Raw genomic sequence first — 13,483 nt, forward strand, 5'->3', positions numbered from 1 at the left:
TGAAATTACAGGAGAACTAACCAATAGGAACTCAGGAACTGGGGCAGAATGGGTTGAAAGTGTAGGTGCATTGCCGGTAGATATGCTGGCAGAGGGAGGCAGAGACGATCCCCTTGGGTGGGGCCACCTCGGCCTGGGAGATGGCCCCAGTGCCTCGGCGGCATGGTGACCCACCAGGGACGAGCCACAGGGGGAACACATGGGAGGGGAGTGAATGTGGAGGACGGAAACTGCGGGAGGGAGGGGCTCAAAAACAAAAGACTCATACAAAATCTTCCACAACATCCAACATTCAAACTTCCAGTGTTTCAAATCCATTGTCCATTTCTATTTTTATCGGCTCTGGTTCTTCTTAATCTTCATATATCCACTGCTGGTAATATTTTTTTCCATTCTTCATATGTTATTCATTTTCTCACACTTCAATTTATAAAAAACAAAACCAATAACAACAATGCTAAAGTCCAAAATTTCAAGGTTTGAATAAAATTAGGTTACTGAAGAGAACTGCAAATGTAGAATAATGAACTTCTACACCCAAATAGGCACTTTAATAAAGAAACACTTCTGTTGAAGTTTGTGGCACAGACAAGGTTTAATGTAAGAGATTTTTCAGCATACACTCTTTTCTTGGAAGTAATGTTGCATTACCTCAAATGGAGGGTTAGATAGAGCATGAAGACCTGTAACTGAGCTTCTAAACATAGAGTATTTTAATGAATGCTAATGCTTTTAAATTAATTAATATTCTAAATAAATATAATTGAGTTGTTAATATTAAAGCTGAAATTTAAATGAATATAAATTCATAATAGATGAAGCTTGCACATATTTAATATGAACAGAAGAGTCTCTGTAATCCCCACTGAATGCCTTTATTTAAACGAAAGTTAAGTATTTGACATTTTGGTGTGTTGCATGCTTTAGTATTGGTGCATGTATCTACCAATGCCACCTTGCCTTTTTCTTCCTTTCTGTCATAATTTTTAATGTATGAATTTAGTGTTTTCAATTGTTTTGAAAGGAACTTTAGAATATTATTTCTTTTCCATTAAAACAAAAACCCACAGATAAAGCCCCAACCCCTGTCCTAGTTTGGCACCCAGGACCAGTTTATCACCATGTGAGTGTGGCCGAAGCTATATATTCTCCACCCTCTATATAATTTCTCACAAACTGTTAACAATGGATCCTTTGCAGCAGCTGTCCGGGTACTCCTGACCCCTCAGGCTGCAAGCTGGGTGCTAAAGAACCCTGTGAGATAGGAGCTGTGATAACTCCACTCCAAGGGAGTTGCTAGCACTTCCACACCAAGATTGGGGGGGCGTGTCTGCTAAAGGGCCATCAACAATTTCAAAAATACCCCATGACTCACAGAGTTAAGTCATCCATTGTGGAATTCCCTGACCTGTGGGAGGTACTGGGCATTCTCACATGGACCTGAGGATATATAATCTTTGGGGTTTCGGACTTCTGGAACCACTTGTTGGATCCAGAGCAGGACCAGAACCTTGACAGGAGGAGATCACCACTCTTGACCAGATTGCAACCATCATCTGTACCAACAGGTTTTTTCCCTTCCTTTTTACTTTGGACTCAGGGCAAAAAAGTGGGGCTCAGGACAGGGCCTAATGAACATTCTGTTTGTGCCTGAGGGTGCTGGGTTGTACTTCTGGGTTGTGTGGGTTAAACCTGAGGTCTCTTTGTGCCATTGCATTTATTGTAATATTTTTATTAAATTGTAACTCTGACTTATAATTTCTTTCATGTTGGGTTCATTTCTCCTGCAGGTTTACCTTTAAACTAGCACACACACCCCACCCCCACCCCCCTTTGGAAGGAATGTAATAATAAAATTATTAATTAGTTAGCAAAATCAACAGAACCCATTCATTAACAGTTCATTAACAATTACCCATTCATTAACTCCACAAGTGAAATCCTAAAGTAAGTGAAGTAATTTAAATACACTATACCATTTAGGAAACTGCTTCCTAGCCTCACTTTTCTGCTGGTTGAAAATAGGTGTTTTCTTGTCTGGCTTTTTGTTTGCTTGTTTCCAGCATAAATTTCAATTCATTTTGTTTGCTTTTGTTAGCTGAAATTACCTGAAATAACTTTTTGCAACTGGATACTTATTCTACTTGTATACTTACAGATAAATCTAACCCATAGATCCAATTTCATTAAGACAGAAATGTAATCACAGCTGTTCATATACTAAATATTTTATCATTATTTATTCAGATGACTTATTTGCATTTTTTTGACAGTTTGTTCAGGTCAATTGTTTATGCTAGTGCCTCGCCTTATCCTACTATTTATAATTTAAGTTTTTTTCTACTCGGCGTTTGATCAAAAGACTTTACTAGCATCTTATTCCACTACTTGCTTATGCTTACTTTCTTGTGATTATGTTTCTCCTAAGCATAATCAATTTTTTGTGGTTTGTATCACAACTTACTATTATTAAAGAAAATCAAATGTGCAAATAACTTTATTGTTGAAACCTTCATGTATTTTTCAGGTTTTGTTTTCTTGCTTTTTTTTAATAAATACTGAAATGACACCTGTGACTGCACTTTTTCTTCTGTATATCTACATCATGGAAATTATTTTCTCGGCAGTTGATGAATTTTGCTGGATATTTATCCTTCAAAAACACTGAATTAATCTACTGCCAGCTTAATTTGGTCATGGTTTATAAGGTGTGCTTGGATTTGGATTTAATTAACTGAAGTAGCATAACACCCTTTTTTTTGCAATTCATAGCTTCTTTTTACCAAATAACCTCTTTTATCAGCTTTAGCACCCAATATTTTTAGTTTTTGACTGCAGCAAAATGAAACAAAATAAAACATAAAATCATTATAACTGAAATTGATTAAAAACTGTTTACTAACATAAATCAGACTTTCATCCTTTTAAAGTAAGGCCAGGTTGATCCAAAGCTTTTTTGTTTACTGTACTTGACAGATACCAAATACTCAGTAATACAAGGAAAGTCAGCAAACACACGTTTTCAGACAAGAAACAACATGAGCAATGTATTGTCTCTCATACCGTAAGAAATGCTATGCAAAGTAGAAGGCTTAGCTTCAACCCTAATGAACAATTGATGAAAATCGGCTGAAGACATGCTGTAAAAAGCTTCTGGAATACCTTTACCTATAAGTACTAACAAAGTGATGAAAGGGTATATATTCTGTGAGAACTGGAATTTTAGTTGAATACTGTTTAGATATAAATTAACTTATTGCTCTAAAACAGATCATATTTTGAGTACATTCTCTGGAAGTTTCATAGTGAATCTTGCTTTCAATAAGGCAAAAAAATGGAAGAGGCTTTTGTTCACATAGTTCTTTTATTATGTTTTTAATATCATAGTAATATATGACCTAATGCATAAAACCAGTGTGAATTATATTCTCTTCTATGTCAAAGTTTTTCAATCATAATGTTATTGGTGATTGCAGCAAATGCTGAAGCAGTGTGAGGAACACCAGCAGCAGGATGTAAGTAGGGAAGTAAACGTTTGTTGGAACAGGGTGTATTCCCTGAGCATATTGGATGAAACAGAAAGAGACAAAGCCTGCACCCAGAAGTGAGTGAACTTCAAACAGGCTAAAGCAATCAGCCTAGCTGATGGCAATGGAAGACATCATATATTACCCAGCAGGAAAGCAATATGGTGTCTGACCGTCAAAAAACAGGAGCCTTTGCTTCTCCTGAGCTTCCAGCACCTGATAGAACCAATACAGCCACACAGAAGGAGCTTCTGTTCAAGCATCTGATCACCCAGCTTTGTAGCTGTATATGTAAATGGAGTCAGTTTCAGGATCTGGGTTATTTTAACCAGGAGAAAGGCAGTGTCCCAAGGGATAAGGAAGGGTGAAAGACATTTGCAGCACAGAGTGGTAAGATAAACCTCTCCTTATCCTCTAAGATACCCTTACAGAGTAGGTACAAGCCCTGGATATGGTAGATAAAGTGCACTGGATAAAGAAGTGCCTGAGGGCAGAGCTCAAGGAGTTGTAGTGACCGCGGCTACATCTGGCTGGTGATCAGTCACTAGTGGAATTCCTCTGGGTTCAATTCTGGGGCCAGTTCTGTTTAATATCTTTATCAATTGTCTGGATGCAGGAGTTGAATGAACCATTAGCAAGGTTGCTGATGATATCAAACTGGGAGCTGCTGGTGACCCAGTCGATAAAATTCCTCTTAGACAGATGGACATAGATTAGAGCAGTGGACAATGATCAAAGGGATGAAAATTATTGAGTCCAGATGTTGTATTCTGCACCTAGGGTGGAGTAACACCAGGCACAAGTATAAACTCGGAGAGGAGTGCCTGGAAATAAGCCCTATAGAAAGGACTCTGAGAGTGCTGGGTGACAGCAGGTTCAATAGGAGTCAGCAGTGTGCCCTGACAGCCAAGACAGCAAACCCCATCCTGGCGTGCATCAAACACAGCATTGTCAGATGATCAAAAGAGACGATTATCCTCTATTCAGCAGTAGTGCAGCATCTTCTCAAGTACTGTATGCCTTTTGAGGCATTACCATTTAAAAAGATTATTAAGGTCCTTAAATGTGTCCAGGGCAGGGCAACAAAACTGGTAGAAGGTCTGGAAGGAATATGCTATGAGGAGCAGCTGAGAACCTTGGACTTGTCTTGTTTGGAGAAAAGGAGGCTGGGAGATGATGTCATTTCTGTCTATGGCTTCCTGAGGAGGAGAAGTGCAGAGAGAAGTGCTGATCTCTTCCACCTGGGATTCCGTGACAGGATGTGTGGAAATGGTTCAGAGCTGCTCTGTAGAGGTTCAGACTGGACATTTAGAAGCTTTTCTTCACTGAGAGGGTGATCAGACATTGTAACACTCTTACTAGAGAAGTTGTCAATGCCCCAAGGTTGTTAGTGTTTAAGAGCCATTTGGACAATGCCTCCGACAATGTTTTAACTTGTGTTAAACCTTGAAGTGGTCCAACTAAAATGTTCTATTCCAACATGAATTCATCCATTAGGGGAAATAGAGAAAATATCTGGGGCGGGGGAGGGGGGGCGGGGGAGGGGCAGGAACCCAAACAACTAACCAGGGAATACTCTGACCTTTTCTGGAAAAACTGAACTAGAGTATTAATACAAATTTGTTCTTTAAAAAAAACAACCCATCAATAGTTGATACAAATTAAACAGATTTAAATTCAAAGTGTAATTATATTTGTTCTAAGCAGTCTTTCACAACACCAAAATTTGATTTCTTTATTGCTTTCATTTGTCATTCTGTGTCTGTTTCACTAGCAGTCCATGCCTATAGCAACTGAAGGTTCAGAATTGTGTTTCTGTGAAAACAACAAAACAACTTTGAGATTGTTTCAGTCTGTTGTACATTTCCCCGTTAAAATACAGAACTGGTTATTCACAGCAACATAACAAAAAGAAGGCTAGGATAAATAATCCATTTTACTTATTGTTGTTTAACCATAGAGAGTTTCTTGATGGTGTTATTTCTACTATCTGACAAGAGAATCAAAATTAATGTCCTGAAATGTATTATGTGTTTGACTATAAGTTATACGAAAGAGAAATAAATTTATATGCAAATGAAGAACCCCATCAAGCTAGATATGTCTCAAGACTCTGTCAGATTCCAGAATGGTTACAACCATCACAAAAGGCAACAAACAAAAGGACAGTTGTTGAGAGCTGAAAAAAAACCCCCATGAACATTTCAGAATCTTTCAGTCAGGGAAGTACAGTCAATACAACTGCTAAGCTTCAGCTGCCCATCTCATCAAAGCATCCCCCAGGCTCAGTGGTCAACACTGAAATGCATTTCTCTGTTCATCAGGTTAATGGAGTCAAGACGGTGATGTATGTTTTTCAGCTGTACTGGCATGTCAAATACTATGAGGCAGTAGAATACAATTGTACTCTCAGGCATATGGTGTGATTCTTGGGGATCGTTCTGGGTAGGGCCAGGGGTTGGACTTGATCTTTGTGGGTCTTTTCCAGCTCGACATATTCTGTGATAATGTGATTTTGTCTATGCAGTTAAATTATTAGTATGGTTCCTGGGATGATTTCAATCCTGCAGAATTTACTGTGTTCAATAATTCTTGGGTATAGTTGAGCAGTTGGCAGAGACCGGAAGCAAAACTCCTGACTGCAACTATTCTGTCCCGAAAGATAATACAGTTATGGCAGTTATGGCTACATCTTACCATTTAGCGCTGGAGTCAGAGGAATAGCCCTGGCATTGTTTACCTTATTAGTATCAAAATAAATTGGAATTTCACACAAATATTATTTGAGGAGAGCATGAATGAAATCCAATCATACAAACTAACAAAGAGTAATAAAAGAAACAAAATACCTTAAACTGTGCTACATAATCCTTTCAACAGCTGAAATGGACTCTATTTTTTAATATGTAGTTTCTGTTTCTTTCGTGTTACTGTATTTCAGCAATGAGTAATTAAAACATTGTTCAAGCATCAGCTTTATAGTTATTATGGCTTTGTTCTTAACCTTGTTATGAAAGTTATATTCATCTAAGGGAATCAGTGTTTTATAATTTTTTATATTTTGCTATGCTGTGTTGACCTCTTTGAACCAGCAAATGAAACTATTACTGTTTTTGGTTGGTTCCTGCTGGTGTTACAGTTATGATATGCTTCCAGAGTTGGTAGTCTACCTACCACTGACGACAGCATTTCCAAGGACAAAAAAGGAGTTCCACCTTTCTTTTCTTTCTTTTTTCTTTCTGTTTTTTCTTTCTTTTTTTCTTTTTTTTTTTAATTGGCATTTCTTTTTCCAGTAAGTGATTTTTTATACAGTCCTTTATTCCTTTGTGTAGCCAACATGATAGGTAGATCAGCTTATGGGAGTAGAAGAGAGAGAATACAATTTGAAGAGTGCTATGGACAGAAGCACAAAACAAGAATGGAAAAGAAGCAGACACAGTTGCCAGGAGTAAGAATGTGTATATTTGCAAAACTAAGAAAAAGAGAGGTACAAAGAGGAGTCAAGAAGGATATGGCTTTATCTATTTCAAGATTTTGCATTCTTCTGCCTACATGTTATGGCAATTAGTGACTAATAAAGATCTAAGTAAGCATTAGTGTTTTGACAATATTTCCCACAGCATGTGATGCTTGCTAAACACTTTAAACTAAAAATCACTTATTTATACTGTGCAAAATAATCTTGTCAGATATTGTATTTTATTTGTCTTACTTCCTGTGACATTTTCCCTTCTTTCCCCTTCTGTTTTATTGTATGGCATATCATATAGTCAAAATTCCAACTCTGAATCAGTGTTTGAATAATATGCTAAATATTTTATGTATTAGACTATAAGGCCACTTTGTGATTTTTTTTTTATAAGTGGAAATGTTGATTTAATGGTAAATACTGCAAAACTTTAAAACACTTCTCCATGTTATGCCTCACATTTTCTCACAGTTGAATTTTGTTTCTCTTCAGATCTTTTATGAAAGCTTTTAAATACACTTGTATAATCCAGTTTGTTCAGGGGCATAAGTATTGCAGGCTATAAAATATAAATCCTTTTTTATTTCTTCAGCTAGACCCCTAAATGTCTTCCCTGGATTACAGCAAAAATAATTAATTGGAATAAAGTTTCTTCTTTTGGAAGTTTCATATTATCTTTCCAACTGCAGCATGATAATGTTCAAAATAACAAAGAAATACTGAAGTAATGTTAGGAAAAATATTTGAAACTTTATCCCACACTATTTCTTGACTTCACAGAGTCTTTAACATTTAATGCATTTGTCTTGGGTTGAGCTGGCAAAACACCAACTGTCCAAGACAGAGAGAAAGGGTTCCTCCTCCCCCCAACCAGCCAAGGGAAAAGAAGAGGGAGAGTAAAAAAAAAACCTCTGAAGCAAGTTTATCATGTTGACATTTTCTTAGCAATGCTTTTAATTTGAGAAGAACTTGAACTGTCTTGACAGCATCCTAGAATACTTATAAATACTTATAAATACTTATAGTGATAGTCAGAGAGGTCAAAATTTGGAATAAACTATGACTAATAAATCAAAAAACTGAAGTTATAGAATATCATTAATCATTCAGGTCAAAATTATGAACTCGTTATGGTTTAGGTAACTAAAGTTTTATATATACATACATATTTAAGTTAGCTACAAGGAAGTAATTTTTTTTTTTAATATGCACCTTCCATTTTTTCTTCAGAAGCCTGACATAAAGGTTATGATAGTGCAACACTGCTATTTTCTCATGAGATGACACTTTAGGGCTATTGGTACATATAATTAAAACCTCTAAACTCCTGAACAGGTGGATAGTATGGTGCTGACTGTCTTTGCCATTCCTTCACAACTTGAAAAATAATATGAGAAGTGGAATACAAAATTGCTGAAGATGGCAGAACTATACTAGTCACAGATAACCATGCCTTTGTTGTTTACATTAAGAAATTCACATTACAATATGGCAGAGTCTTTTTCAGAAAATGTCTATATTTTTATCTAACAGAGCTTGGTAAGTCTAGTACAGTTTCCTTTCTTTCCCACTTGTGGCCCATATGCTATATGTTCATGTCAGAGGAGTTAAATGGTGAGGAGAGGGCAGAGTTACAAAGGCAAGGCATGATTTTGAAAAAGGATGTATGATCAGTCATGATAAAAACAGCAGAGTTCAAGTATGGAGCAAAGGCCCTGAGACTTGACATGGAGAGGTCATTGTAGGCCTTGATGTTATCATATCCTTGGTGCACAATAAAAGTCAAATTAGAGAGGATCTGTGTTGGATTGAGAGGAAAGGAACTTGAGGCAATTACTATAATCTATGAGTTCAAGGAGTTCACTGATGAAGGGAAGAAGTGATACAGAAAATAAAGTGGGACTGAAGGGTTGACTTTCAGAAGCTGCTGGATATTACAATATGATTATATTGTTAGGAGAAGAAACGGGTGAAAGGACAGCAGGGTTCAAGAAGTCATGGTGTTGAAGTGGGAAGAAATAGAGTTGCAGGTGGGAGCAAGGGCCAAAAGATGGAAGGAAGACATAAATGGAGAGGTCATGTTGGATCTTGTAGATCTTTACAAGAAACTACAAAGATAATACAGATAAAAGGAAGAACCGATTCTTTTAAATGCCATGAAAATAATGGTCCCACCTCCTCGTTTGGGCTGCATGCTAGTAAAGATTAAACATCAAAAAATGGCATTTAAATCGCACCCAGTTAATAGCCCAACTCTGTGTAAATTATATAGCTTGATAAAACTAAGCTAAATCTTGTGGCCAAAAAAAAAAAAAAAAGGAAAAATATATTCACCTATAACTGAACAAACCAGCCCATTCTTTCTGTAGTGTTTCAAGGCATCCATTTATGTTGGGGGAAGGAAGTCGAGAAAAAAAGAACAAAGAAGAAAAATACCATAAAATTTCCATTCTAACAGAAGAAAATATGTCATGATATTACAAATGTTTTCATGAGACGAAAGATGAATTTTCAAGTGTTGCTACATTTATATATAAGCTCATTTCTCTCAGGAAAAGTCTAGCAAATAATATATTTCACTAATTCCTGTCAAAAGGTAGTACCAATGAGGAAACTTAATGGTTATAACCAACTCATATACTAAATTAACTATAGTGCAAATATTGATTCCAAGGAGTATTAGCTGGGGGAATAGTCCCAAAAAATTCTAGACGTTCAAGTGTTGGTCCATTTTCATTCAAAATAGAACAGCTCCTTTCATGCTAAATAGTGTGATCAAACCCTTAAAGTCTGTGAAGCAAACAAAAGGCTCACAGAATTTAAAATAGTGTATACCCTACTCTGGCACAAATCTATATTATGGGAATTTCATAAGAAATTAAATTTCATTTTAGCACAGTGTGTACATTTATAATGATAATTAATCTTATGATGCCCATCAGAAAGTATTTTTGAAGTCTTTACTGTTTCCTGTTCCCCTCTAGAGTGCGGTTTGTTGTGAACTCCATTTCTGTAAATTATTTGAGAGAAATAAATTCCCCAGCAGATATTAAATTCTTTCATATGAACTTGAAAGTTTTGCATTAAATAGAAAAGTGGGAGAAATTAAATTCAAATAATACAGAATCAGGTTAAATCGTACTTTATTAGATAACAACATAGATATATGCATCCACAGTGATCAAATATAGCATTAGAATACTTATATTATCTGTTTGATTTCTTTAGCCTATGGATATTTTGCTGCAACAGTTCTGTTATATAATGATGTAAATTTACACAATAGATAAATAACTACTTTTAGTATTCTCTCACTGAAGCAGCAATACCACTCCTTATAATAACTCCCCATTTACTGTGCCTATGGCACAGAATGATTAAATGCTGCGTTTTAAAATATTGAAAATGCCAAATCACTATTCTGTAGAAAGTAGTTTAAATAACACATTGTGTAACGAATGGTGCTGGTACATAATCATATGCATGCATTAAAATAAGTTGAATAAATACATTTGTTTGGTGTTAATTGTGAAGTTAAATATACATTGCTTCAATTTTTAAAGCAATATAATATCTTGCTGTCAGGCTCTTCTTCCATACCTTTCTTTGCTGTGTGCCATGAGGGAGGAGTAGATTAACTTGAGAGCAGTGCTAGGATCCAAACCTAAGGGTACCAGAGCTCTTTTGATGAACTGCATGCCTTGTCCCTTGAGAAAATATCAAATTACACAAAAAGATACAATATAAATTAATTTATGTCAGATCCTCATAGAAGTCAGGAGGAATGAAGAAAAAAGACAATCCTACTCTCCATACTTTCTCTGAGGAACAGTAAACTTTGAAAATATGACTGTTAAAATCCTCTGTAACAGAGGTTCCCAGGTGTGACCAAGGTGTTGGGTCAAGAAATAGTATGCTTGGTTATCTGTTACACAACTCAGATGAGAAATATCCCTATACAAACTTATGACTTTGGAAATTGAGGAAAGAGGAATGTGAGCTAAACTGTCAGTCTCACACATGCAGTTTTAAAGGTGCAATCAACTCATTTGGAATTTCTACAATTGCAATGAACAGATATTTCTGGCAACTTGCTGATTCATCTTTTAGTGGATGATTGACAGAGGAACATTAATGAGTCCATGGAATGAGTCCACTCACAGGTGTTTTCAGAAATATAAGAAAGTTTTCTTTCAAAGGAAACTTTTTTTTTCTGAAGCATCCTAAATTTTTCTGAAAGCCAGAAGGACCCCTACCATGAAAGCTATGGGCATAAGGAAACTTATGTCAAACTTTCGCTGTCCCAAATGAAAAACTTTCAAATATTTTCAATTGGCAGATGAAAATGAAAAAAAGGCTTTTATACAGCAATATAAGCTCATCAACATTAGACATGCTACTTAATGTCTTTTATGTTTTTTTTTAAGTGCTGAGAAAAAAGTATCTTCCTCATCTGTAGTTCATATGCTTAAAATACCACTCCAAAATTAACAACAAAAAACTGTTCAACTTTGCCTCATAGGACTCATGCTGCTTAATTATTTTTTGCACTCCTGATCATGCTCTATATTCTCCTCTGAGCTATCTGAGATAATCATTCCTCAGACACGGGGCCTACCTGGGAATGAATAGAATGAAACAATTACCTCCCTTGACTTCAGCTTGTAATAAGATTTAGGTCTTTTTTTGACTAATATTCTTCTTGAGGTTATCTATAACCCCACATCCTGGCATGTATCAGAAACAGTTTGGCCAGCAGGACTAGGGAAGTGTTTATTCTCCCCTACTCAGCACTGGTGAGGCTACACCTGGAGCACTGCATCCAGTTTTGGGCTTCTCAATTCAGAAAGTACATTGAGGTGCTGGAGTGGGTCCAGAAAAGGGCAATGAATCTGGTGAAGGGTCTGGAGAGCATGACCTTTGAGGAGTGACTGAGGGAGCTGGGGTTGTTTCACTTGGAGAAAAGGAGGCTCAGGGAAGACCTTATCACTGGCTACAACTCCCTGAAAGGAGGTTGTAGGAAGATGGGGGTTTGCCTCTTCTTTCAAGCAACCAGCAACAGAACAAGAGGACATAGTATTAATCTGCTCCAGGGGAGGTTTAGGTTGGACATTAGGAAGAATTTCTTTGCAGAAAGGGTGATTAGATATTGGAGTGCGCTGTCCAGAAAGATGGTAAAGTCACCATCCCTGGGGGAGTATAAGGAAAGCCTGAATGTGATTCTTAATGCCATGGTCTAGTTGACATGGTGGTGTTCGGTCATAGGTTGGATTCGATGATCTCAGAGGTCTTTCCCAACCTAGCTGATTCTGTAATTCTTTTTCAAGTTACAACCACCAGGCTCATGTTCCTGTATAAATCCTCACAAGTGTCAGTAATAGGTCATATTGTTTTCTCTCACAGGGAATTCATGCATTCATTTGAAATTCCAATAGAAAAATTGTCTAAAATTGCGGAGTTTTCAGCGTCTCTTTATTTTGATGTTCAGCTGTAAGCCATGTTTTTAACTGGAAGTTATAAATGGTCTGACTTTATATATTGGCTGTTGCCTTTCACATTCTATCTTTTCATTACATTACTGGATAAGTGCTTATGTCCTAGATCATGTTTCAGTGCGGTAGTTTCTCATTTTATTTGTATGTTGTTTTTTTTAATTTCATTTAGCTAGAATGTTATCCTATTCCTAAGATAATCAACCATAAAAAAAAAAAAAGAAAAAACAACAACATAAAAAAATGCCCCACTTCCTGAGGAAACCAGGCATGTTTGGGTTTTTTTTCTTGTTTCCCTCTACTAAGATGAGGTGTATTAGCTTCACAGCTATTATCACTGTATTGAGTCCTTGTCTCATGCAATAATTGTGAAATTAATTGCTGGCCACAGTTACATAGTCATAGAGCTAGTCACAGATTTGAAGAGGAAACTGAAAATATTGCTCAAAGTTCACTTCCAATCCATAGTGTAGAATTTACATTTGGTGTTTTCACTTCTTTCTTTTTTCAATAATAATTTGGGCAATGTTCTTATGTGCGGGGAGAAGGAATTGGCAATTTGACAACTATTAAAATTGTTTCAATTATTATTAGAATAGTTAGATTTATATAATAAAACTGTCTACTTTTAAGTAAGGGGTGCAAAAAAGAACATCCTAAAAATACTCCACTGACTTAGAGCATCTTCAAGTTAGGAATTTAGAAGGAAGATGAGATTTCATGTTTCTGCAATAGACACATTCAAGGGTATTTTTTCATAATGAATTCTACTGAAATAAATATAACTGAAATGAATCCTAGGCACTATCTGCTAATCTTAAAGTATTTTGTGAGTCTTTCAGTAAAAGAAAACAAAGCAGAGAGAAAATATGTTTGGCCTGAAGACTTATCTTCATCTGTAAATACAGTAGGCTGCCTTCTTTCACTACACTATGTACAATAATTAGAAGTTAATTACATTGTAACACAGGAGCCAAACCATCTTTTCCTGAGAC

The sequence above is a fragment of the Pithys albifrons genome, chromosome 1, assembly GCF_047495875.1.
Source record: "Pithys albifrons albifrons isolate INPA30051 chromosome 1, PitAlb_v1, whole genome shotgun sequence".
NCBI classification, from domain to species: Eukaryota; Metazoa; Chordata; class Aves; order Passeriformes; family Thamnophilidae; genus Pithys; species Pithys albifrons.